Source organism: Hemicordylus capensis, chromosome 2 (genome assembly GCF_027244095.1).
Source record: "Hemicordylus capensis ecotype Gifberg chromosome 2, rHemCap1.1.pri, whole genome shotgun sequence".
Lineage (NCBI taxonomy): Eukaryota > Metazoa > Chordata > Lepidosauria > Squamata > Cordylidae > Hemicordylus > Hemicordylus capensis.
Genome location: NC_069658.1, coordinates 162162138 through 162187887, shown reverse-complemented (window position 1 = coordinate 162187887; position 25750 = coordinate 162162138). Strand labels below are relative to the sequence as shown.

At 51.7% G+C, this 25750-nt stretch overlaps 1 long non-coding RNA gene across 1 annotated transcript; it reads left to right on the top strand.

Moving 5' to 3' along the window:
- The first annotated feature begins 18575 nt into the window (after nucleotides 1-18575).
- Nucleotides 18576-21013, top strand: LOC128342391 (uncharacterized). The gene is made up of 3 exons (XR_008314950.1): nucleotides 18576-18916; nucleotides 19028-19098; nucleotides 20944-21013. It is a non-coding gene; the product is annotated as an uncharacterized LOC128342391 (long non-coding RNA).
- The last annotated feature ends 4737 nt before the right edge of the window (nucleotides 21014-25750 follow it).

Sequence of the window (25750 nt, the reverse complement as noted above, 5' to 3'; positions counted from 1 at the left end):
CTGCAGCCACCCTGCGAGAAACGGCCTAGGACGGCGCCCAGGGCGCAGGAGGCCAAGGGCAGTGGTGCATGGGTGCATTTTGAGGTCCCTCAAGATGCCCCATTCCACGCCCGCTGTGTCCACTGCAGGATGCTTGTCAGCCGTGGAAGGGACCCTGCGCACCTGGGTACGACGCCTATGTGGAGACACCTAGAGCGTCACCACCCAGGTCTCAGGGGACAGGCTGGCAGCGCTAGTGCGCCTTGTGCATCTGCCACTAGGGCGGGCAGCGGCAGTGTGCCAGCCAGCAGGCAGGCTACACTGCCCGTCCAGCGGTGGACACAGTCCTCGGGCAGCCAGCGTATTGTTCGCGTGGACCATCATCACCTCACCCGCCTCATAGGGGAGATGATTTCCACCGATGACCAGCCGTTTCAGGTGGTCGAGAACAACGGCTTCCGCCGTATTCTCCAATACCTGGCTCCCGAATACGTCATCCCCTCAAGGACGACGTTCAGCCGGAACGTGGTCCCCTCCCTGTACCGCCGGTGCAGGGAGCTCGTGTCGGCCGAGCTGCGTGCAGCTCCGGCCGGGACAAGCGTGCATTTCACGACTGACCTCTGGACCAGTGTCAGTGGGATGCACGCTTCTATCCTGGCCCTCACTGCCCACTGGTGGGGACCGGAGAGTGAGGGGACCTCCGCGGGCGATGCTTCCGGGTCCGGCGCGGCTCCCGATGCACTACGGCACAGGTGGGCCGTCCTGCACGTGGAGACGATGGACACGAGGCACACCGCGGAGGAGGTGGCGGCCGTACTCGACCGCCAGATAGAGGAGTGGATTGGCGGGTGTCCACACCTCTCCCGCGGCTTCATTGTCACCGACAATGGAGCCAACGTTACCGCCGCTGTCGAGACAGTCATGGACTGTGTGAACATACGGTGTATGGCACACACGCTCCATCTGACCATCAGGGATGCCCTTGGCCTTAAGGAGCTGAGGGCGTCCCAGGAGAAGGGGGCCCGCCCCATCGCAGGTGCTGTTGCTGCCACGGCTACGCTTGTGGATAAGTCCCGCAAGCTGGCCGCCCACTTCCACCGCAGCGAGAAGTCCAGGAGACTGCTTCGCCAGAAGCAGGATGACCTTGGCCTTCCTCGCCATCTCATCCCTACGGATGTGGAGACGCGGTGGAACTCCACCTTCCTCCTGTTCCAGCGCCTGTTGGAGCAGGAGAGAGCCCTTGTCGCCCTGGCGAGGGACGAGTCCTTGGATGTCTGCGACTTCTCGAACGCAGAGTGGAAGCAGATGTCCGAGGCGGTGTCGGCACTCGAGCCCTTCCAGCTTGCCACGAAGGGCTTGTGTGGCGACACCACTCCCTTGAGCCAGGCGCTGCCCACAGCTGTTGGTCTCGAGAAGCTGATGGGTGGACTCCATATCTCTCTGACCACGCCAGAGGGTCGTGCTCTGGCTGGGAGGCTGAGGTCTGGGGTTGACAAGCGGCTCGTTGATGTGCTGGGAGACAGGGAGGAGTATGTCCTCGCTTGTCTCTGTCACCCAGCCCTCAAGGGTAATGCCGTGAGTGCCGACGACTTGCCCAGGTGGAAGGGCATCCTGGTCGAGAAGGTTAGGGAGGAGGAGGCCGCTAGGGCCCGCAGAGACCAGGGTGTTGGTAGTGGTGCGGGGGCAGCCCTCGCGGCCCAACCCGCACCCAGCAGCAGCATGGGCGGCCAGCCGGCGTCAGCTTCCCCTTCCCCTCCCTCTTCCCAGTCCAGCAGCGCGGCATCCCAGGCGGCGCCATCGCAGCAGCCATTTGCTACCGACTCGAGATCCGCCCAGTGGTTTCAGCGGTTCTGCTATGGCGCCATGCCTGGTATGTGGGAGGCTCGACCTGCCAGGCCCCCCTCCAGTGCTGAGCAATGCGTTGCGCAGTACTTGGAGGAGCCTGTGGAGGGAGACGGCGTGGACTGCGCACAGTTCTGGGCGAGCCGCCGCCAAGTCTGGCCGGACCTGGCGGTGGTGGCTGTGCGCCTCCTCTCCTGCCCCCCAACCAGTGTCCAGAGCGAGCGGGTGTTTTCACGTGCCGGGGACGTGGTGACACCCTCTCGCTCCCGCTTGGACCCTGGTCTGGTGGAGCAGCTGGTCTTCCTTAAGGTGAACCTCCCCCTGTTGGGCTACCCCAAGCTGCAGTTTGAGACGGGCGAGTGATTACCGTGGGTTGCCCCATGGTTGGTCACCTGCCTGGCTCGAACTCTGTGCTTATCCCTACCCTCCCCCCTTCCACCTCTAGCTGAGCTGACGTGACAGATGCTGAGCCGTGCCAGCCAGTCGCAGCGTGTAGTGTGCCCACACAGAGATGCAGTTGTAGTAGTAGTTGTAGTGCTGCGACTGGCCAGATGTTTACAATGCCCACGCCCACCTAAAAAGAAACCCAATGCTGACCAGCACAGGCCCTTTATCTATCCACCTGTCAGCATTTGGGGACCTGGCGTGGGCACGGCACACCCCCCCAAAGTAGCACAGCCCACGGAGTACTAGACTTAGCGGCAGCGGCGGGTATACGTTCAAAAATGCAGTGTAGATATGTAAATACTGTATGTAAATAAACATGTAAATAATTTTTTCTTTAAAAACCCCATGTCAAAATCAAGCCTCAAAATTATGCAAAAGAAAGAAAAAAAGGTGACAAAGGGAGAACAAAATGATGAATGCCAAATGAATTGATTTTATTGAAAATGTCACCAGAAATCATGTGTGGGGGGCTTGGTTTACATGGAGAAGATGATTGGGTGATTTTTTGAAATGAAACGAATGAATTATTATCATCTTATGTTCATCTTGATTGTGGTCACTGTTGATGTTGGCTGATGGCAAAAAACCCAAAACCATCAGAATAGCAATGAACTGGCTGCCAACACAACATATTGATTGATAACTGTGCAGGGGGGGAATTGGGTCTGTGTGTGTGTGTGTGGTGCAGGCTCAGTCTGTCTCTTCCTGTTGTGTGTCTGTCTGTCTGTCTGTCTGTGTGAATGGATGCCTAGCACTGTCTCTGTGTGTGGATGCTTTCTGTGTGTAGTGTGGTGTGTGTCTGTCTACATGTTTTTTTTCCTCCCCCCCATGCCTCCCTCCATCCTTCCCCTCTCATCCTCTCCCCTTCCTCTTCACCACCTTCCATCCTCCCTCCCTTCCAGCCCACCACCGCCTCACCTCCCCCCAACCCCGGTCTGGCAGATGATGAGAGTCTGGTCTCTCCCACCGAAGCACACACGTGAGCACGTGTGTGCACAAATATGTGGCTGACCAACTCTGAGCCGGACCCTCCCCCCTTCAATCCCCTCTACATCCCTCTCCCCCTCCCCTTTCCTCCCCCCTGCCTCCCAGCCTCCCTCCCTGCCTCCCTCCCCCCTCCTAGCTAGCAGCGCACACATACACACACAAAACACCTGTGGTGGCAAACACCACCAGCACACATGCACTCACACTGGTGCCACCACCTCTGCCTTGGGCCTCTGTGTCCTTGAGCAGATATGTGGTGGTGGACCAGAGAAGCATTTCTTTCCAGCAAGGCAAAAGGCATGCACTCACTGCACACACACACACACACACACACACGAAGAGGTGAAGACGAGAAGAGGCAACTTCTAGAACCAGCAGCAGCAGGTGAGTGTCGTGTAATTGTGTTGCTTCCCAAGGCCACTGCCCATGCTCAATGCTCAGTCTGCTGAAACTAAAGAACTAGCTACAATCACCCTTCCTCACATGCAGCTCAGCTCAGCTCAGCTCAGCTGCACAGCACACTGACTAACTAGACACTACAGCTGGTGGTAGAAAAAACAGAAGTCTAGATTCTAGAAGATGTCCTGGTGGATTTTAAACTTTCAAATCTGTGCTAGGATTGCCTCGCCCGCCTCCTCCTCCTCCTCCTCCTCCTCCTCCTGCCTGTAATTGTGCCCTCTCCCCTTGCAGTTGCGCCGTCGTGATGGGTTGGTGATGTGCGTGCGCCGTCTACTTGTTAGCTCTCTCCTCCTCATGTTGGCTGGGCTTGCCAGGCACTGGCTGGCAGCAGCTGTTGGCTGTGTGCTAGGCTCAGGCTGTGGCGCGCGTGACTGGACTGGGAATGTTATTGTAGCGGCAACACTGGTTGTGGTGGTAGCAGTAGTAGCTGTTGTTGTTGCTGGGCTGGTGGCTGCTGGCCTGTGCTGACTCTGCGCACTTGGTCTGGTCTGGTCTGGTCATTGGGATGCAGATGTAGGGTGTGTGTGCATCATCCATGGGGAGCATCAGAGCAGAGCAGAGCAGGTTGGCTGGCTTCTGTCTGTCGGGCCTAGTCAGTGGCAGGCACTGAGTGAGGCGGTGGTTCCTTTGGGCATCACGTCACCCATCATGCAGAGCGGCAGGTCTGCTGCTCTGCTGCTCCGCCTCCTGCTTCTTCTCTGTGTGTGCTGCTCTTGTGCTTAGTGTGCTGCTCCGCTGCTGCTGCTGTGCTGGCAGGCAGCACAGCAGTGGCCTTTTTGTTAGATCAGAGAGTGGGTGTTGTCTCTCTGAGTGTCCTCCTCTTACTTGCTTGGATAGGAGTGGTGGTAGTAGGTAGGCATTAAGATGGACTGACTAGGTGTTACGTGTTAGGGCGCCCAGAGAGAGGGGCCAAAAAGATGGGGTGGCAATTGTTGGGTTGCTCCTAGTATTATTGGTGAATTTCTGAAGAAAAATTTTTTTTCCATTGGCTAGAATGGGGGTTCGGGGCTGCCCCAGACCCGCCTCTGTGGGGTGGCAGCACCGCCAAAGTGGGTCCGGGGCCATGGCAAAAATGCCCTCAGTCCCTCCCAGCAATCCCCGTAGAGATAGGAGTGATGGTTCTGTTGTTTTTCTGAGGTGTTCTGAGTGAGTGTGGATTCTGTGATAGCAAATGAGAGTGGATTCATGGTGTCTCATTGGAAATCTCATAAGCTATCATAGAATCTACACTCAGAATACCTCAGAAAAACAACAGAACCATCACTCCTATCTCTACGGGGATTGCTGGGAGGGACTGAGGGCATTTTTGCCATGGCCCCGGACCCACTTTGGGGGTGCTGCCACCCCCCCGGAGGTGGGTCTGGGGCAGCCCCGAACCCCCATTCTAGCCAATGGGAAAAAAAATTTTCTTCAGAAATTCACCAATAATACTAGGAGCCACCAATTGCCTTGGGATTTTTGGGGTGGAGGACACCCATGGGTGGCTACCACCCACCCCAGCTTTTTTGCCCCTAAGGGCTCCACATTGTGAGTTATGGGCAAAAATTTATTTTTTGAAAAAAATTTGTAAAAAATCAGAGGAAGGTCCAATCGACTTGAAATTTGGGTGGCAGGTAGAACACAATGTCCCCTTCAAAACCAGCCACTTTTTGTGATCCGAACCGGTTCGGTTCGGATCCGAACCGGTTCGAAACCGAACCGGACCGGGGGGGTGGTCTGGCAAAACCAAAACCGAACCACCCCGGTCCGGTCCGGACCCGGTTCGGACCCGAACCGAACCGGGAGAACCGGTTTTATGCACATCCCTAGCAATTAGCAGCAAGCCCTCTCAGTGACAGTGTGTGTGCCCCCCTCGCCAGGAGGCACAGGCCCATTGCACAGAGGCACTACTCTGCCCCAGGGATGTCCCTTCCAATCCTGACTGTGTTCCCCACACACAGGCACACGCAGCAGCCTGTCTCTGAGGTTGCCCTACGGCCCAGCCTTCAGCACTGGGCAAGTGGGTGCTCCCAGCATCGGAGGGGGGGGCACCACAGATTTCTTCTGCAGAGACAGTGACTACAGCTCCCATTGTCCCTAGTCTTGATGGTGGCCAGCCATCGAGACAGTGGGAAATGGGAGTTGTAGTCTCTCTCTGCCACATCTGTGGTAACCCCTCCCTCATGCTGGGAGCACTCACCTGGCAGTCCACCATCCCAGGCTGACAGTGCAGCGGTGCCTGTGTATGCATGCGTGTCTGGATGTGCCAGCAGCACTAAGGGCATGTTTTAGTGGCAGGGTGGTCTTAGAGGGATGGACTGTGACACATCTTCTGGCCGGGATGAACTGCCGTGGCATGGGAGGCACTGCATGGGAGGGGGTGACGCGAGTCACTCGCCCTCCACGGCCAGTTCGGGGTAGCCCAGCAGGGGGAGGTTGGCCTTCAAGAAGACGAGCTGCTCGACCAACTCAGCATCCAGGCGTGAGCGCAGAGGAGTCACCACGTCCCAGGCCATGGAGAACAACCTCTCGCTCGAGACGCTGGTTGGCGGGCAAGAGAGAAACCGGACAGCAACGGCCGCTAAGTCCGGCCAGACTTTGCGACGCGTTGCCCAAAAGGGGAACGGCTCACTCTCCTCGTTTTCCGTCGCCTCCTCCAGGTACTGCAGAACAGTCTGCTCAGCACGGCTGGGGCGAGGGACAGGCTCCTCCCGTCTCCCCGGCATGAGACTGGCATAGCCCCTGAGCCACCGGGTGGTGGTTCGAGGTCGCACTGGCTGCTCTGCTGGTCCCACTGCCGGAGAAACCACGCCGCTGGAATGGGAAGAAGTGGGGGTGGTGGCAGTGCTGCTGCTGCTGCTGCTGGGGGTGGGATGCGCAGTGCCAGCCTGCGACCAAGACCCCTCCTCCTGGTCGTCTGCTGCATCACCTATCCCTAGCCTACTTTCCTCTTCACGCTTCACGTGTTCGACCAGGAGGCCCCTCCACCTGGGCAGCTCGCCAGGAGGCACAGCGCTGCCCTTCATCCTTGGGTCACAAATGCATGCCAGGACATGCCATGCAGATGCGGCCCATGGTGTCTTGAGCCGCTCAACTACCCCAGTCCTCAACCGACCTGCCAGGGCAATCGCAACCCCAGTGGTCAGAGTGGTCTGGAGATCGCTCATTGCCTTCTCCAGGAGAATAGCAGTGGGCAAAGCCAGGCTCAGCGTGGCGGTCTGAGTACACAAGTCGTTCGTAGCAGAATAGAATGGCTCTAGTACTAAGACCAGCTTGTGGATCACCAGCCAGTCATCATAGAGAGACTTGCACAGATCCAAGCAACCACGCGTCCCCAGGCTGTTGAGTGCTCCCTCTTGCTCATGCATGCACCGGAGCAAGAGAAAAGTGGAGTTCCACCGGGTAGGAACATCCTGGGGGATTTGGTGTTCAGGCAGGCCCAGCTTGATCTGTCTGGCCTTGAGCTGGCGCCTTGCCTTTTCACTCCGGTGGAAGTGGCCCGCTACCTGGCGGCAACGCTCCACCAGGGCGGCCACGGGAGCAGCAGGATCCTGACCTAAACTACTAGAAGAGCCCCGAACACGCTGGTGCTCCTTGGCCTTCTTTGGCGCCTCCTTGAGGCCAAGCGCACCCTTCACTACGAGGTTCAAGGTGTGCGCAGCGCAAGCGATGTTCACACCGTAAACCTGCCTAGCAGCCTTGGTGATGTTGGCTGCCTTGTCTGTCACCATGAAGCCTCGGCGGAGGGTAGGCTCCCCGGCCAGCCACGCCCCCACCTGCCGCTCCATGACGGCAGACAACTCATCTGAAGTGTGGTCTGTGTCCATCGCCACCACATGCAACACTGCCCAAGAAGGCGTGCATGCATGGGAGGAACTGGATACAGCACCAGCAGCGCCAGATGTCCCCTCACCCCCATGCCCCCACCAATGGGCTGTCAGGGACATGAAGGCAGTGTGCAGCCCACTGCGGCTAGTCCAGATATCCGCAGTGAAATGCACACTGGTGTTTGGCCCAGCTGCACGCAGCTTGGCCAACACGCCCCCCCTGCACGCACGGTACAGGGAGGGGACCACCCTCCTGCTGAAAGTGGTCCTTGAGGGGATCTTGTACTCCGGAGAAAGCAGCTGGAGCAGACGCCGGAAGCCGACACTGTCGACAATGGAGAACGGCTGGTCATCAAGAGCGATCATCTCACCAATGGCCCGAGTCACGAGATAAGGCTTTGGACGATCAGACTGCTTTCCAAGAGATTGCACCCACTGATGATCGGTCAGCTTTTCCTGCCTGTGGGCAGGAGCCGCTGGCCACTTGCTGCTGCTGTCACTACTACTGCTTCTGCTACCAGGTGAGGCACTGGGCCTACTGCCAGTGCCAGCAGAGGTCTCCACACCTGGGTGCCGCCGACGCATGTGCGACCACAGCCCCGAGGTTGTGAAGTGCATAGGGTCCCTGCCTCTGCTGACCAGTGCCTTGCAGTGGGTGCACACAGCATGGGTGGGATCACCAGGGCTAAGCTCAAAGTGATCCCAGACCACACTGCCAGACTCCCCAGCGACACGAGGTCGCTTTGTTGGTGGAACTTTTGCTGGTTCCTTCTCGGGCATACCACCACCAATGCCCTCAGCGCTGGCATGGGAAGGCCCAGGGGCAGGAGAAGACCTTCCCTCCTCCTGAGCCCCCTCAGATGCCAGATTGAGCCCCCCCAACCCCCATAGTGACCGTTTGGGGGGTCCGCAAGGTGGATCTGGCTGGACTGCCAACCTCCTCCACCAGCACCACCTCCTCAGCTGCCACAGGAAGATCTTCTTCCCTGGCAATCTGGGAGGCCACCCCCCTAAATTCTGCCTGGCCGCAGGCCCTGGCATAGGGCCAGGCTGACCCGAGAAGAAGTCAAGCCTGCGCACCGGAGTAGGGCCGGGGGTGACTTGGGGAGTAGGCCCCTCTTTCCGCCCCCTGCCACGACCAGCTGTAGGGAAGACAAGCCTCCCGCTTACTTGTGCCCTCCCTTTTCCTGCTGTCCTCCCAACCATTGCTTTTTAAAACTTTTTTAAAATTTTTAAAATGTGAAGAAGGGGTGTAGTTGTCTCAGGGGGCAGGTATACTAGAGGGCCAGAAAAACAGTGGATGTGCTGTGGCGCCGGTGACTTTACAATGCCTCCTTGCTTAAGGCTTGTTGTTGTTGGCACAAATGCTGTTGCTGCAAGATCTCAGTCAGAAGTTGCCGTGCAATGAATGTATCACGACACAGTCACAGAGGGACTGGGAGACAGTGGGAGTTACCTGATGCGCAATACAACAGAAGCAGGCTGTGCAACAAAAAAATGTAAAAATTAAAAATTAAGATACTAGCTCAGCTGCTGTGCAGTGCACAGGTGCAGGAGGAGTGATTTAAGGCTGGAGCCTTGCGCACACAGTGTGCAGTGCACTTAGTCAGTAGAAGTGAAAGTAAGTTTAGTTATATTATCTTTCTCTGACTGTGGTCACTTTGAATGGAATGGACTGGAGAAGTTGTTGCAAGTAACTTGTGTTGTTGTTACTAATGTATCGAACGCACTCCACCCACAGGGGAAGTTACTCTCTCTGTGGTCTGAAAGTAACACACAGTTACAAAAATGTTTCAAAAAATTATCTCTGTGTCAATTTCACAGGCAAACAAGATGCAAAAGTAACTTTGGGCAGACTAGGCCCTTAAAAAATATTTCTGCAAAAAACACGAAAGCAGCAACAGAAATATAAAGTTGCAGCACTACTAGGCCAGGCCACTCTTACAGTCTACTGCTACTCTACAGTTGAACCTCCTAATAGCTAGCTACCGGGGAAGGCTACACACACAAACCCTATTTATTTAAAACCCTATTTATTTAAAACCCTATTTATTTAAAACCCAATCTTACAACTATCACAAAACTTATAGAGAAAAGTTAAAACCCCCAAAAAACCTTAAAACAGGGAAAAAATAATAAACCCCAAACACACAGTTAAAGGAACGGAAGACTACAGATTAGAACGCCGTGTGTGACGTGCGTGTGTCTGTGTGTGTCTGTTGTGTGGTGTGTGCGTGTGTAAAATATAAATGGCTGGGCCAATCTCACTCAGGTGTAGGCTTCTCCAACGCAGGGTCTCTGTCATCCACCTCTGAGGGTCTGGTCTGGTGGTCACACAGGCGGGCCTGGAGTGCAGGCAGGCAGGCAGGCAGGCAGGCAGGGACAGGCAGCCGTGACGCTCCGCAGGAAAAATTTGCCGAAGAAGTTTTTTGGCAAAAAATAGGGTAGGGGGATTCAAAAGGAGAGAAAAAACCCCCTCCTTTTCCACCAAGGGCTGCAGGCTGGCGATGCTTGCAGCCAGGCAGATGTTTAAAAAAAATTCTAAAATCTATTCCTCTCTCTTCCCAAAAAAGGATTAAAAAATGAGAAGAGGTTTGCTCTGCAAGGAAGAGGTTTCCTTTACTTAAAAAAAATCTCCCCCTCTTCAAGCCCCAACAAGGATTAAAAAATGAGCAGTGGTTTGCCTCTGCAAGGCAGAGGTTTCTTTAAAAAAAATTTCCCCCTCTTCTCTCTTTATTTAAAAAATTGCTGAGATAAAGCAGAAAACCAACCAACAAGGCAGAGCACTGGCGTAAATGCAGAAAAACAGCACCCACAAAAATCCAAAATCAAAATGGAGGCAAGGCTTACTAAGCAAGGCAGCAGAGCTCTCTCTTATGTCTCTTCTCCCACGCAAGGCAGCAGAAAGGAAGAAAATGGCTACTGGTGGCCCCTTAAATACCCTCCTGCAAAGCCCTCCAAAAATCACCCCCACCCTTGACCCTACCTCCACCTCTACCTGGCCAATGGGAGGGTGTGATTTACTATCAAAACCTTATTTGGTAATTTTCCTCTGCAGGTAGGAACTTCTATTTTCAATGGAGGTGAATGGGAAAAATTTTTTGCATTGAAGTCAATGGAGAAAAAAGGCGGGAAATTCAAAGAGCTGTCAGAATGAAAATGGAGGGGGAAGTAGAAGGCAATTCTGCAGCCACAAAATGGAGGCTGCTTTCATGCCCACGGAGGTCCGAATCACCTGAATTTTTCCCGCCGAAATTGGGGTGATTCGGATCGGGCACAGAAATTTTCGGGGGTCCTCAGGGGTGATTCGGCTCGGAGGCCGAATCACCCGAAATTCATTGTTTCGGGCACAGAACGATCTGTGCCCGAAACGAAATGCACATCCCTAGAGAGAGATGTTTCCATCTACTCTCTCAGAGGCAAGGAGGGGGACTGACTCTTGACTGGGAATAGCTGAGGAGTCGAGGTAGGGGCCATAGAGTAGAGGCAAGCAGGGACAGGTAAGGAGACCCTCACTAACTACGTCTATGCCCAATACCCCAAGTGGTCATTAGGAGAGCTGGTGCAAAAGGTCGATGCACTGGAACTCCATCTCCAACTCGAAGAGAAGTAGCTTCTTTACAGTAAGTGCAATTTCTGACCTAATTCCAAAAGAGCATGGGAGTCTCTTGTGCAGAGTTGAATCTCTCTCTCTCTCTCTTTCTCTCTCTCTCTCTCTCTCCATCATAGTTTCCCCCGTAGCAGAGGCCTGTACAGAGCAAGCCAGGCTGCACATGGGATATCTCAAGCTGTTTGATGTGGCTTGTCATGCACAGAAATCACGCTTGATGTGGAGGAGGGGAGTGGACTTCAATGTTCTAATCAAAGAGCTGCATCTGAGCTGGCACAATACAAGTGCCAGTTGCTATTCTCTTAGAATGAGCCAGCCCTATTGGTATCCCAGGTATATTTTGGTGTACTTAAGCTTTGCCCATATATGGCAAAGCTTTTCTGCAAGCAAATCAGAGTGTGAAAAGTCAGACCAGATATTGGTGGTCACCAGGGAGCTGTTGCTGAAAACAGCCTCCAAGGATCTGATCTCCATCTTGTTGCTAACACTTAGAAGTATTGTGTACATGTGACAATTGAACTGGGATTCTCCATGTCTCCTTCGAATGGGCTTGTGGAGATTTACAATGTGGTTGCTGCATTGTAATTTCACCGAGTACACATGCGCAAACCCAGTGAAGGTCATTCACTTCAAGGAGGCTGTTGCTGGGCTTTGTGATTATTTAGCAAAGCACCAAGGAAGCTACCAGGCATTGGAGAAGATCCTTTATCTTCTGCTTCTGGTGGAGAAGGAATGCCCCTTTTGGTTGTGGTACAGATTCTTCGGGTTCACGGTCTGGCTCTTGCATCGTGAGACATCTTGCCTCTTTCACCTGGATCTCTGGCACAAGTTCTGGCACATCATCCCTAGTTGGCCCTTGTCTCTCATCAAAAGACACCACATTGCAGATCCTGACCTCTCCATTTGTAGGATCAAGGGTTCTCTATCCCTTTTGGCCATGCGGATATCTAACCAAGACTCCCAGTTCACAGTTGCGATTGAGTTTGGTTCTCCTGGCCTTTGGGACGTATGCATAAGCTTTCTATCCAAACATTTTGACATGCTTTAGAGAGGGTTTGTGCCCAAGCCATCGTTCAGATGGTGTCTCGTCTATTGCTTTGGCTGGCAATCTGAGTGGCAAGGACTTAGGAACACATGGGAAGCTGCCATCTCCTGAGTCAGACCATAGGTCTATCTAGCTCAGTATTGTCTGCACAGACTGGCAGCGGCTTCTCCAAGGTTGGGAGAAGGTTGGGGTCCACCCTGGTTGCATATGAATGGGAGGCTAACACTGTAAGAGATTCCCCCTAGGGGATGGAACCGCTCTGGGAAGAGCAGAAGGTTCCAAGTCCCCTCCCTGGCTTCTCGAAGATAGGACTGAGAGAGATTGCTGCCTGCAACCTTGGAGAAGTCGCTGCCAGTCTGTGTAGACAATACAGAGCTAGATGGACCAATGTTCTGACTCAGGAGATGGCAGCTTCCTATGTTTCTATGACATCAGAATGTATTAGCTCCAAAGGACATTGTGACTCTGTCTGTGCAGAAAAGCTGGCTCTCACCCCTTGATTAAGTAAGCAACACTGACCCCTTGTGGCAGCTTCTCTGCATGACTCCACTTTAAAGTCCTTCCTAATGCCATTTCCCCCAAGCTCATTTATCACATGGATTTGCCTATGTGCTAGTCTTTTCGGCCATATGGTCGAACAGTTCTTGTGTTTGCATGAGGCTGCAAGCCTGGCCTGTTCAGTTACACAGTCCAGTTGAAAAAGCACATCTTTATGCATATAGGCTATATATATTATGCATCAGGAAATCATCCTTCTTAGCTGATGTAGCAAACGTTGTCCTGCAAAGTCACTTTGCAACTTTGATTGACTCCATCTCCCACAGAGGTCAAGTTACTCTCCATATCAGGGACTAAGAGGGCATCTTGGATCAAAATCTTTTCCATTTCCCCATCCAATTGCTTACTAGACAGTTCAGCAGTTCCTCTCCTGGATGAATAACTATTTTTCCCATCAGCAAACCAAACAGCAACTTTGTCATTTTTGTCTAAATCTATCAACAGTTGAGGGGAATTCAGGATGTTTGGGGTAGCGCCTGAATCAATAACAAAACAATTCCTCTCATTCCTGGTTGCTACAATGAAAGACTTCTCTCTCTCTCTCTCTCTCTCTCTCTCTCTCTCTCTCTCTCTCTCTCTCTCTCTCTCTCTCTCTCTCTCTCTCTGTTTCCCGTTCTTTCAATCCAACCTGCTGTTTGCTTCTCTGTCTGTGAGAAACGGGTATCCTCCTTTCTATTGTGTAGACAGACTGTCAGTCATCTCTGGAGCTATGCTGACCAGAAACAGACTTCCCCAAGTCTTCAAACGTCATCAGGCAATGGCTGTGCTGTTAACCATTATATCAGTTGTCAGCTCTACAGCCCTATGAAAGCAATGTAGCTGCAGCTTATAGCAGCGAGCAATGTTGGTATCCAAGCAGTTGTGGAAAGCTAAACAACACTTGAGATTGACCCTGATGGTTGCCCACTCGCCCTTTTTAGGACAGGGAACTCCCTCTACTCCTGGCAGGCAAGTGACAGCATCGCCACACTCTGGAAAGAGCAGAGAGCAGTGGCCAGAGGGCAGAGCCAGCAAAGTGATGTGTGTCCCCTCAGGTGAGAATCAGTGTCAGGATTGCGCTGAAGGAATGAGTCCCCGTGTTATGCTGAAACAAGAGCACATCCCAGCAACCAAGGTGGCTCTCGGGATGAATGGCAGTTGGCGGAGGTGTAGGGGTCTGCTCTGAGAGGCCTGTGGTGGTTGTTTTGCTTTCAACATGGTGGGGAAAAGAGTCCTCTGATTTCTCAGATCAACAGACATATGAACAGGAAGGGTGAGGTTTGGAAGAACTTCTACTACTACTACTACTACTACTATTGATATACCGCTTTTCGACACAAGTTTCCAAAGCAGTTTAAGTGGAGTAAGAATAAAGGAATAAAGATGGCTCCCTGCCCCCAAAGGCTCACAATCTACCGAGAAACCTAAGATTGACACCAGCAACCGCCACTGGAGGGTGACTGGGCAGGGGGTGGGTAGGGCCAACTGCTCCCCCGTGTGGCCTCTGTTCCATAAAGAGAATCAGCCCTTTGAAAAGGTGCCTCTTTGCCCGCTTGGCAGGGGATGCCTCCAAGTCCTGAAGCAACCACTAGAGGCAAGAGGACCAATGGCCATTGCTGAGGCTCATGACGCATCCTCTTTTATGACACCTCCGGGGCTCAGCTGCTCTTTGTGGGTGAGTTAGGCGAGGAGGGAGGAGGCGAGGTGGAGAGGAGTTGGAGAGATAGCGAGGAAAGAGTGTATTAGAGAGTCCGTTTCTGTTTCTGTTTCTGTTTATCCATCTATTTATTCATCTATTTGTTTATTTATCCATTTATTTATTTATCTATTTATCCATTTATTTATCCATTCAGTATTACAATTAGTGTTTGTTATTTTGTTGCTTGTTGTTTGTTTGGGGTGGTTTTGGGAGGGATCTAGGGGGGAGGGAGGGACAGTTAGCTTTTAGTAAGAGGAGGGATAGTTAGTCAGGGGGGAATAGTTAGACAGGGAGGGAAATGGGGGAGAAGACGAGGAAAAGCTTCTTTGCACGGTTAGTAGGATTCCATAACAGCTTTGCCTTGCTCCCTCTGTTCCCGGACAGGTCTGACTAGAGACCCATTCTCACCTTCTCCCTGCTCTCTTCTAGGTTGCGAAGAGTCTGCAGATGCTGCAGAAAGTTCTTTAAGACCTCCCCCAGCAGTAACTCCGAAAAGGGCAAGCCCCCCAGAGGGAGGTTCTGGCCACGAAGCAAGCGGGTTGAGCCGACTCCAGCGCCGCCACCAACTCCCTCAGGGGGCACCCCGGCAGTCTTGGGAGTCACCATCGGTGAGGAGGTGCCCCAGGCTCCTGGCGAATGGTTGGGACTGGGGCTGACTCTTTGGGGAGTGTGGGACAGCTGGTGCTTGGGAGCCCGGGAGCCAGCCTGAATGCCAACAAAGGGAATTCACCTCGCTTAATTCCTCATGGGAATTCTAGTCCTGAATCCCCCCTCCCTTCCCATTCTTCTTCCCTTCCAGGTTTGACAACTATCCAGGAGGAAGTGGACAGAGCTGAGGTAGGGAACCATTGAGGAGAGCGCCTTCCTCCACAGAGCTCAGGACATTCCTGTGAGAGGCATTTCTTCCATCCAGGATCTGGGAGCACCCACTCTCTGCTCGGATCCTTTTCCCAGTTCTGCACTCTCCCTGAGAAGCAACAGCTGCAGAATATTCCATGGAGCGGGTGGTGTCCCCAGAAAGGACTTGAGAGCAGCCCACCAAGTAAGGGTGCCCGCTCCATTTCCAGGAAGGCACGGAGAGTCCTTCCATCACTAACAGTTCAGTGCTTCTAATTTTCAGGTCATCTTCAGCTGGACCCAGTTCCTGTCCGCAGTAATAGAAGACGTCAAAGACATCAGGTCGCAGGGTGGTCAGCTTCTGACCTATGATAAGGATGAGGCTGTGGAAGCCGTACTGGTGAGTGAGATGTGGCAGAGAATGGAAGGGAATGCCCAAGCGAGGGCTCAGTCCAAAGTGTGTGTTTGGGGATGGAGCTATAGCAAGGAAGTCCGTGGGTAGTGACCACCTCTCTTCTGCTCTTTGATCTCTGCCAGGAAATTATGGAGGATGTCAAAAAGCATCCGGACCCTGGGTTCCTGCTGCGGTTAAGCCTGGACGCCGTCACGGAACTCACGTATGCTTATAGCCCACGGGGATTAAATAGGAGGGGGTTGTGTCAGGAAAGGGCAGTGGCAAACCAGGCCAGATCTGTAACTGGATCTCCCCTTTCCCAAAAGATGGCCACTAATGTGAAGGTTTTTCTTTTAGAAAGAAATCTTCTTAAGTACTACGGCCTTTTGCGAACCAGGGCCTCCCCAGACGGGGACTGGTCATTTTTGGAAAAAAGAAGGGAAACCATCACAGACCTGTCGGTGTTTTTGACGCTTGCTGGGTTGCCATGTTCCTCTTCTCTAGAGGAGCTTCCATTGGCTGGATCACCAGCCCTCCTCACACTATGAAATCTCATCTTTCTCCCTCCAGCAAAATGAAGCCGCCTATGCCCTTCAATCTCAAGGCAGCAGTCCTCAACGTGGCGGTGTCCGGGCTGAACCAAGTGGACCCAGGGACCCAGGTAAATTCTTCTTGGGCTTTTTTCTCTTGCGAAGAAAACGTGATACCAGTGTCAGTACCAGTGAATTTTCAATGTTGTGTTCTCAAGACCGGTTGTGTCTCCTACTCATGACTGATCTTCTCTTTCCCCCCTCGAAGGAGAACATGGCATCCTTTAAGAAGATGCTCAGGGGGCTGCTGGAGGAGGCCCCCTCTGTCTACAGCACCATTGGCATCTTGAAGGTAAGCGCAATGAAAGCCCTATTGGGACGTTAGGTAGTAGATGCGTGCAGGTGTCTGAACGCTGGTACGTGCATGACTGTAGTTGCATTTCTTTTCAAAGTGAACCTGGGCACGGGCCCCTCACAGGCCTGGTACAGAGAGGGAGTGTCAAGCAGTGCCTCTATTCAACAGCATGTATGAATTGCAGTCCCTGTGTCCAGATCTGCCCCTGTGCACTCTCCACTCGTGGTCCGAGTGTGCAACGTAAGGTGTGAATGGGGCTTCTGTCTTCATCCTCTCCGACATCCAAACGTGGTCTGACAGAAAGAAGCAGCAGACCCCATCCTCTTGGTGTATTCAAGATACATCTAGGTCACTTCCTTATTAGAAGCCAACTGGCTGAGAAGACAGAGAAAACCATCACTCCCATAAGCAACTTTCAGAAATATTGATCAACTTTAGAATTGACTTCTAGAATTCTGAATGACAATTCAGAAATATGTCAACTTTATTGGGGGGGGGGATGTTTATATGGAATTAGATCCTCCTTAGACTCCTTTGGGACGCAACCAAGGGATGTTCCTGTAGTGGAACAAATTCCTACTGGGCTTAGCTCTCAGTAGCATGGCAAGGGATGATTTAGGCCAGTGCGATGACTCTGAGCTGCTGTTTCAACCCACAGGAGCTGCACAGGTATATTGAATCAGAGGAGCCCCGGCTGCAGGCTCTGGGCCGAGAAGCCTACGTCTACGTCCTGCAGCATGTGGCCAGACTGCCCAATGTGGAAGTAAGTACCCTGCTGTGGACATGGCTTGGCTCTGCTTCAGCATCCTCTGGGACCCCTTGTCAGCTTCCAGGTTCAGAAGAAGACCTCCCATTGGTCCCTGGTCACACGGGGGCTGCCTGGCAGCACACTTGCTGGAGAGGGGCTGTTTCCACTGCGGCTCACCCAGGAAGAGGAGGAACAGGACAGAGCTGTCACCCGCCCCCGCCCCATGTCTCTTCTGGCTGCCCAGTGCCCAGAAGAGCCACACTCCATCTTTGGGGATCCTCAACTTTGTTCCCAACTGGGTCATTTTCAATTCTTCACTGCTTTGGATATGGTGTCCCACTGACATGAAAAAAACATGTCCGTCTTTATTTCTACAGCTGACCACGCACAAGGCTCTCTTGCGCATTGAAGATGACTTGACTCATCATTTGATTCAAAGCACCATCAAAGGTAATGCCAATTTCCAGGGAAGTGGGGAGGGCAGAACTGTCTCCTTGGAATCCCAGAATGGGCCTGGGCGACAAAGGTCATCATTCGTCCAAGGAGCCCCAGTTTTGCTCTGACCTCTCTGTGGCAGGCCTCCCGAGTGGGCATGTTTCAAACTCCCAACCCCTCTCACATGGGCAAACACAGTTCTTCTTCGGAAAGTCCTTGCAGCTAAAGTGCGAGGTCTGGAAGCCATGCTTGTCTTCCGCTTTGGCAATCCCAGTGCAAAAAGTGACCCATTAGAACCTCCTCATTTATTCAACATGGACCTGTCCCTCCTTAACTCTTCTCTTAGCCAATTGAAAGAAGAAAACCCAATCTTTTCTCTTCTCTTCCCTTCAGATGATCTTGTCCTGGAGGACTTCAATGAGGAGGAGGAGTCTGGTAATTGTATGAGTATCAGAATGGAGCGGGTGGGAGTGGTTGAATAGCCATTTGAGCCGGAGACTCAATCTTTGGTCTTTTTGTTTGGTTTTCTAGGCTGAGAGAGAACAACTACTCCAACAATAATAGAACTTGGTTACCCAGTGGCAGTAGATTCAGGACAGACTGCTTTGCACAATGCATCTTTATGTTGCGGGATTCCCTTCGAGATGTCGGGAGTGCCACCGGCTTCGCTTAAGAATTACGCCAATTAATGGAAGATAGGTCTGTCGATAGACAGGTGAGCTCTGGGGAGCCCGGTGAAGGATTGCAGGTATCCCTCTGAGGGCTGAATGCTGAGGAAAAACAGAAGAAAGAACAGGGAAAGGCGGAGAGGACTTGCCCCAGCTTGTGGCCCATTTTATCCTCCGATGCAAATCTCTGGAAAAAAGATACTTTCCCCCTGCTTAGTTGCCTATGTGCCGTGAGCGTCTGGAGTTGCTTCTTGTGAATGGGTTGGTTGGTGGGTTGGGTATTTTTCGATCTCCCCTTTATGATACTAGTTGGAAAGAAAGTCACTTCTGCTGTATTAGATTGACTGGCCTGGATCATGTGACGTTCTTTCTTTCTTTCTTTCTTTCTTTCTTTCTTTCTTTCTTTCTTTCTTTCTTTCTTTCTTTCTTTCATGACAGGCTAGAACTACTGATGGATGGGCTAACAGTCCAAATTCCAAAACAGCCATCCCAGTTCCTAGAGGAAAGGTCTCTTTCTCTCTTTCTCATTTTATTGAATGTAAGTACAAATAGCTGGCTCTTCCTTTCAGGTTTGAGGTCATTCAGTCATAAATCTTTCCCAGTGCAAACTCTTTTGAGGGTTACAATTTTATGTTTTGTTTCCCCCCAGTGTTACAGTAGTGTTGCTTGTCAAAGTGAAAGTGGCTCTCATATGGAAACCCTGACACCTTCCGTGCACACGTAAGAACAGGATCACTGGTTCATGTTCCCATATGGAATTGTACACAAACATTGAATGCAGCTCTAAACCACCCAGGATCCACCAAGCCAAGTGTCATCATATACGTTGGCCCACCCGGCCTCAATGAACCTCCTGTCTTGGCTGCTGTCTTTGACTCAGCAGATCCCCATTTCTGTCATCCTGATTCCATCCCTTCGGTCTTGTGTTCCAGACAGCAATCGTGTGTAGGATCTGTAAAGCTTTTGCTCAAATTCCAAGCACAGTGGTCTCACCCTACAGACACACCCTTCAGGTTACTCCTGAAATGGGAAACATGTTCTTTGGCTCTAATTTCATTTTCTGACATTAGAAACCGGATAGATCCAATTTGGAATTATTTATTTTATATAATTTATTCGATTTCTATACCGCCCTTCCAAAAATGGCTCAGGGAGGTTTAAACAGAGAAATAATACATCAATAAGATGGATCCCTGTCCCCAAAGGGCTCGCAATCTAAGAAGAAACATAAGACAGACACCAGCAACTGTCACTGGAGATACTGTGCTGGGGGTGGATAGGGCCAGTTACTCTCCCCCGCTAAATAAAGAGAATCACCAAGTTAAAGGTACCTCTTTGCCAAGTTAGCAGGAGAAGCTATATTACTTCTAATGTGAAAAAGGTACATGATACAGAAACCCAATATTGATGTAAAGCAAAGAATTCATGGGATGGCAAAATGGGTTTTTATTATGAACATTTTGCCTTTCCATGATCAAAATGATGTGGTCGCTAAGAGTTGACACCGACTTGACAGCACTCCATCCATCAATCACATGCGTGCCACAAAGAAGCAGTTCTTTTCTGCCCGCATTGCTTCTGCAAGCTCACGTTCAGCAGAGTTGTCTCGAGTTGTGAAAGGGTTAGTACATGACCCTCCTCCCTTGAATGTGTATTTGGATCCATCAGTTACCCACTTTGACATTTTAAACGAGATGTTTGCAGATAAAAACTCTCTTCATCCAATGGAACTAGACTCTACAGGTAGTGCAGAGCCTACTGTGGAGGTGTCCGGCAGCTCCTCTTGCACAGTGAAATTGGATCATTTTCCATTTGTGAGCACGGAGGATGTGGACAAGCTGCTTGGGAGACTTCACTTGATTACCTGTTTTCTTGATCCTTGCCCAACATGGCTTATACCATCTAGCAAGGAGGTGATCGGATTAGGTCTTGGAAGCATCATTAATGCTTCTCTGAGGAAGGGCAGGATGCCTCCTTGCCTCAGGAAGGCCATGATTAGACCACTGTTGAAGAAACCTGCATTGGATCCCATTCTAGGCCTGTCTCCAACCTCCCATGGTAGGGCAAGGGGATTGAGAGGGTAGTGCCATCTCAGCTCCAGGAGCCTTGGAAGAAGGAGTTGATCTGGGCCCATTTAAAAAGGGCTTCAGGGTGGTCTATGGGGTTGAGAAGGACTTGGTTGGCCTGTTGGGTGATCTCCAATTGGGAATTGACAGGGGGAGTGTGAGCTGTGGATCCTTGTGGATCTCTCAGCCGATCCTTTTGATATCAGTGAATCATGGCACCTCCTGGAGCGCCTGAAGGGGTAGGGAGAGGGGTAGGGAGTGAGAGGCACCACTTTGCGGTGGCTCCACTCCTACTTCTCATATAGTCCCAGATGCTGTTGCTTGGAGATTGTTGCTCTTCCAAAGGAGAGCTATTGTATGGGGTTGCACAGGGCTCCATTCTATCTCCAATGCTTTTTAATATCTACATGGAACGGTGCGGGAAATCGTCCGGGAGTTGGAGCAGGGTGTTATCCATATACTGACACCCAAACCTCTTTCTCCATCTCATCTTCATTAGGAAATGGCCTAACTTCCCAAAAGACTTACCTGGAGTCCGTGATGAGCCGGATGAGGGAGAACAAACTGAGGCTGAATCCAAGGAAGACAAAGGTACTCATGGTGGGAAGTTGGGACATAGGAAGTGGCTTAGATCTGTCTGTTTTGGATGGAGTTACACTCTCCCAGAAAGAGCCCGTATGTAGTCTGGGAGTACTTCTGGACCCAAGCCTCTCCCTGGTCTCTCAGGTTGAGGCAGTGGCCAGGAGGGCTTTCTATCAGCTTAGGCTGATACGCCAGCTACGTCCATTCCTGGAGATAGACCAGCTGGAAACAGTGGCGCATATGCTAGTGACATCCTGCACTAGTGCCATGCACTGTACATTGGGCAGTTTCTGTCTGTAGTATGCCGAATGTATGTAGAATACAGCAGCCAGGCTGGTTTCTGGGGCTTGGGCCTAAGATATTAAAGGTAATGCTACCTTCTTCATGAACCCTGCTGCTGCCTATTCAGATCATCTGGGGAGGTTTGGTTGCAGTTGCCACTGGTTCAGCTGGTGCTGACCCAAAACTGAGCCTTTTCTAGGGTTCCCCAGGACTTTGGAATGTGTATCCTAACTAAATCAAGTGTTTCTATATTTCTTTCTATTCTCAGCATTTTTCACCAACTACGAATGAAAAGATTCCTCAGCCAATGCACACACTACACTGTGCTGCCAATAGAGTGTGGCCCGTGAAGCTCGTCACTCCCACCCTGATATCTCTATTGCCTAAAGTCCACAAAAAAGTCTCAGTCATCAGCTCTGATTCCAAAAAAGCTGACTTGGGTATCTACAAACCTTAAATCTGCACAGTGACTTCCGGGCCAAGACAGGGATCATTACCTTCCCAACATAGACTCGAGAGACCGCTCCACTCCCAACAAGGGAGACCCCAGAGAAGTCACACCAAGATCACCCTCCGATCCTGAAGGTGACATCAACAAAGCACATATGGAGGATGATACCATCAACACTAGCTGGTCTTCTCAAGACCGGCCGCCTCCGGACTGAAAAGAGTCTCCTGCACGATGCCAATGATCTAGAAGAGGCCCTACGTGATACCAACACTCTCCGGGCCACAGGGAATCCCCTCACCATCTGTACTCTCCAAAACACTATCCCATAGGATTCGGCATATTGCTACTGAGAACCTTGACACTGAGACTACTCTCCATCTGATCATGCCTGATCGTTCCACTAACTTCTTCGACAACAGATCTGGCATTGGTGATAGAGGACGCTATCTTCACCCTTGCTCTTGGGCTCCACATCGAAACCCTCTTCCCTCTCGCCAGCACCGCTGCAGCGACCGCTGAGCAGGGTCCAGGAAGTCCATCACCAGCATGGCCATGAAGCGGCCCTTATCCAGCCCTTCTTTCCCCCATCAGGAAGTCATGGCCAGAAGAGGTTTTCCCTTTGGAGATGCTTTCTTCATTTTGCCCAACAGACCCAATAAAGGATGTATTAATTGCGGGATTTTGTTTTCAGTATCATACAAAAATTGGTGTCTTTCACATTTTCACACCAAGCAAGGACAATACACGATTTTCATGTTTTATTTTTCTTTCATGTGTACTGTTTATTGTAAACCTCCCAGAGACATACGTTTCGGGTGGTACAGAAATACTTTCAATAAAATCAATCCATCGATACTGGAACTCTGATCCTGGAATCTTATTTTCTCTCTCTCGGAGTAGTTCTTCAAACTGGCCATCATGCAAGCACATCGCTTGGAGCATGTGCAGGCAAGGCGTCAGCCCGGGCACTGCTGCCTCCGCTCCTTCCATAAAGAGCAACTTTCAACACATTTAACGGGTGGGGAGCGGGCCGTGCCCTTCCTCCCAGCCGCCCTGATTGATTGGGAAAGGAAGGATTGAGACTCATCAGCACAGGAAGTGCGGAAGAGTCAGATCAGGGGTCATAGAGTAGAGGCAGGTAGAATAGTGGAGGGAGACCCCCACTCACGACCTCTACTCCCAATGCAGATACAGGATCCATGGATAACTGGGTTTGAATTCAACCTGAGGACAACTTCAGCCATGCCCTTTTAATTCCACAATGCTCCCATGATATCTGTAAAGAAGATCCAAAGCAGGCCCAGGGAATGAATGAAGGGGTTTCCTTTCATATCACCATCTCTGGGAGGGCTATAAAGGGTTCTGCTTTACAGGCAAGCCCTGTTCTCCATGGATCCTCCTCCTTCATGGCCAGGAGGCATGTTGTTGCTGGCCCTAAGAGACTCAAAAATCTCCTGAGCATCCTGGAAAGGGTGCCAGACAAGGAGATATCAGGGAGGGTCTTAACTCTCTGTAAAACAGACCAGGGGGCAATACATGTTGGATGGTTTCAATCTCCCTCTAACCACAAGGGCAGATTCTATCTTCCCTAGGTATACTCTTTATTCTCTAAGCCTGCACAGCCGACGGGAGCAGGTCATACCTTGCTCTAAAGGAAGCTCTCAGATAGCATGGGTTCTCTAGACCGAATGGAGAATTGCACAGAAAAAGCAAGAGTGTGTTGCTGTGTTGAAGAATCGGTGGCTTTGGAGATTACAAACTTGGTCCGGGGGTGACCAGCTCCTGCCACATTCATCCTGAACTCTAACTTCAGCGAGGTGCGGTGAAGCATTGGCTGCTAGGTGCCATCCACCAGAGTGAGAAGCACAGAGACATGCATAGACCAGCATGCCTACCAGGGGGAGGAGAAAGGTGTGTGGGTCTGCTGGCCCTCTCCTCCGCTCTGCTCTTTGGCAGCACAAGCTTGCACATGGGCTTCTTGCATATTACTGCGGATGGCACTTGCACAAAACCATTCATGGTCTTCTCTTTCATCTCCCTGACGCACCTCAAGGCTGTCAGACAGATCAAGGAGAGGGACAGTACACACTTCTTTGCTTGTAACAATAGTTTCTAACTGAAGTTGAGGGTTCCAGTATAAAATGCTCTCTTCTAATGTGTTCCTTGGGATTCTCGCTACTGAGTTCTGCATGGTGTCAAGACATGCTGCTCTCTGCTGGATTGACACCTCTTCCTGATCCGTCTGTTGTTTCTCATGTGGTAACAAATGTGGTCACATCTTCAAGAGAAGTGTAGTTTTGTTTTCCACAGCAGAGCTGATAATAGCAACTTCCTTACAGTACGTTCAATTTCAAAAGGAGCACGGAAGTCTCCTGAGCAGAGACAAATGAAGAGCTTTATCTCTCCCTCCCTCCCTCCCTCCCTCCCTTCCTTTCATAATGTCAAATACATCTCATGGACAGCATCAAAACTTCGATATGGCCTAGAAAGCTGGGCTTTGGAATATGTTGAAGACAATCTAACTAGCGAAAAAACCAACAGTAGGATGTTGGTGCACTTGTTCCCAGGGTCGGTGCCAGACTCTTTTGCGCCCTAGGCAAACACATTGACACTCGACACTCCGCAACCCCCTGAGGTCTGGGGTCTGCACTCTGCTGCCTAGTTGGCCTAACGGTAGCACCGGCCCTGCTTGTTCCTCACAAGGGGGACACAGAACTGTAAGGCACTTGCAACTTGACCTGGAACTTGCTGAAGGTGCCTCCAATTAGAACACTCTTTGAAAGTGAAGATCCTTTTGACATGTAATCCTGAACCTGAGACAAGGAAACTCTCCAACAGAGGCCAGGCTGCTTGCTTCTCGCCAGTGATGATGAGAACTTGCTGCATCTCTCTGTGTGAACTAGCCAAAGGTATGAGCAGGGACTGACTGATGTTGAATACAAGTTGTGGAGGAGGTGCCGACTGCTTTGGCTGCTAGCCCAACCAGAGTGGTCTTGCTTGGAGATCGGTCTCACCATGCCCCCAATCCCCCTTAGCAATGCCAGTCTCCAGTTGTGATGGTTTAGTTCCCGAAGGAACCAGCAGCCTCACCAGCCACGGGCCGGTGAGCATGGTGGCAGCCTGGTGTGGGATCACTTCAAGTTGTGCCTTAGTGACCATAGACATGCTGTCTGCACCTACTGGGTAGCAGGTACTGGGTAGTACTGGGTAGTAGGTACTGTCTGCACCTAAATGGGTCAGCAGGGGAAAGGACCCCAAGCGTCTTGGGACGATGGTGGTGGTGCTGCACCTGCGACCCCTTTCACCTGGGGGTCCATTCTCCTGCTGGCAGCAATGGGTCTGGCGTGCCCTCGGCTAGCAGCAGCAGCTGCTGCTGTTCCCAAGCCTCCAGGATTCGAAGGGCACTTGCAATAGGGGGCTCCCACCACACAGGCCCTGCTAGGGCCCATAGCTAGCCTCAATGTACAGCCTGGGACACACCCTGGCTACGGGCCCCTGCTGCTCCCATGGCGCTCTTGCGGAGAAGCGCCACAAGATAGCCGGCCATTTCCACCGGGGTGAAAAGGCTCAGTGCATGCTGAAGGAGAGGCAGCTTGAGCTGGACCTACCTGAACACCTGATCCCTCAGGAGGTTCCTACCCAGTGGAACTCTGACCTTCTTCTGCGGGATGGTTTGGTTGGGGGTTTTTCTGCTCCATGCTGTGCCTCAGGAGAGGCAAGGAGGTTTGATTCTGTAATGTCCTTTTCTCTGCACTGAGTGTAATGCTGTTCTCTTGTCAGTATAACAACCTGGTTTTGCTGGATCTCAGATTGACAAAAGCAGTACTCGGCTTCCTTCCTTCCTTCCTTCCTTCCTTCCTTCCTTCCTAGAGCTCTGGTTTGGTAGTCTGTGTGTGAGATGGTGTTGTGGAGAGAAAGGGACAGTGGCAGCTCAGCTCTATGTGTCTGTGTGTAATATTTCTTGGTGATTGCCGTGACGAGCTCTCTATCT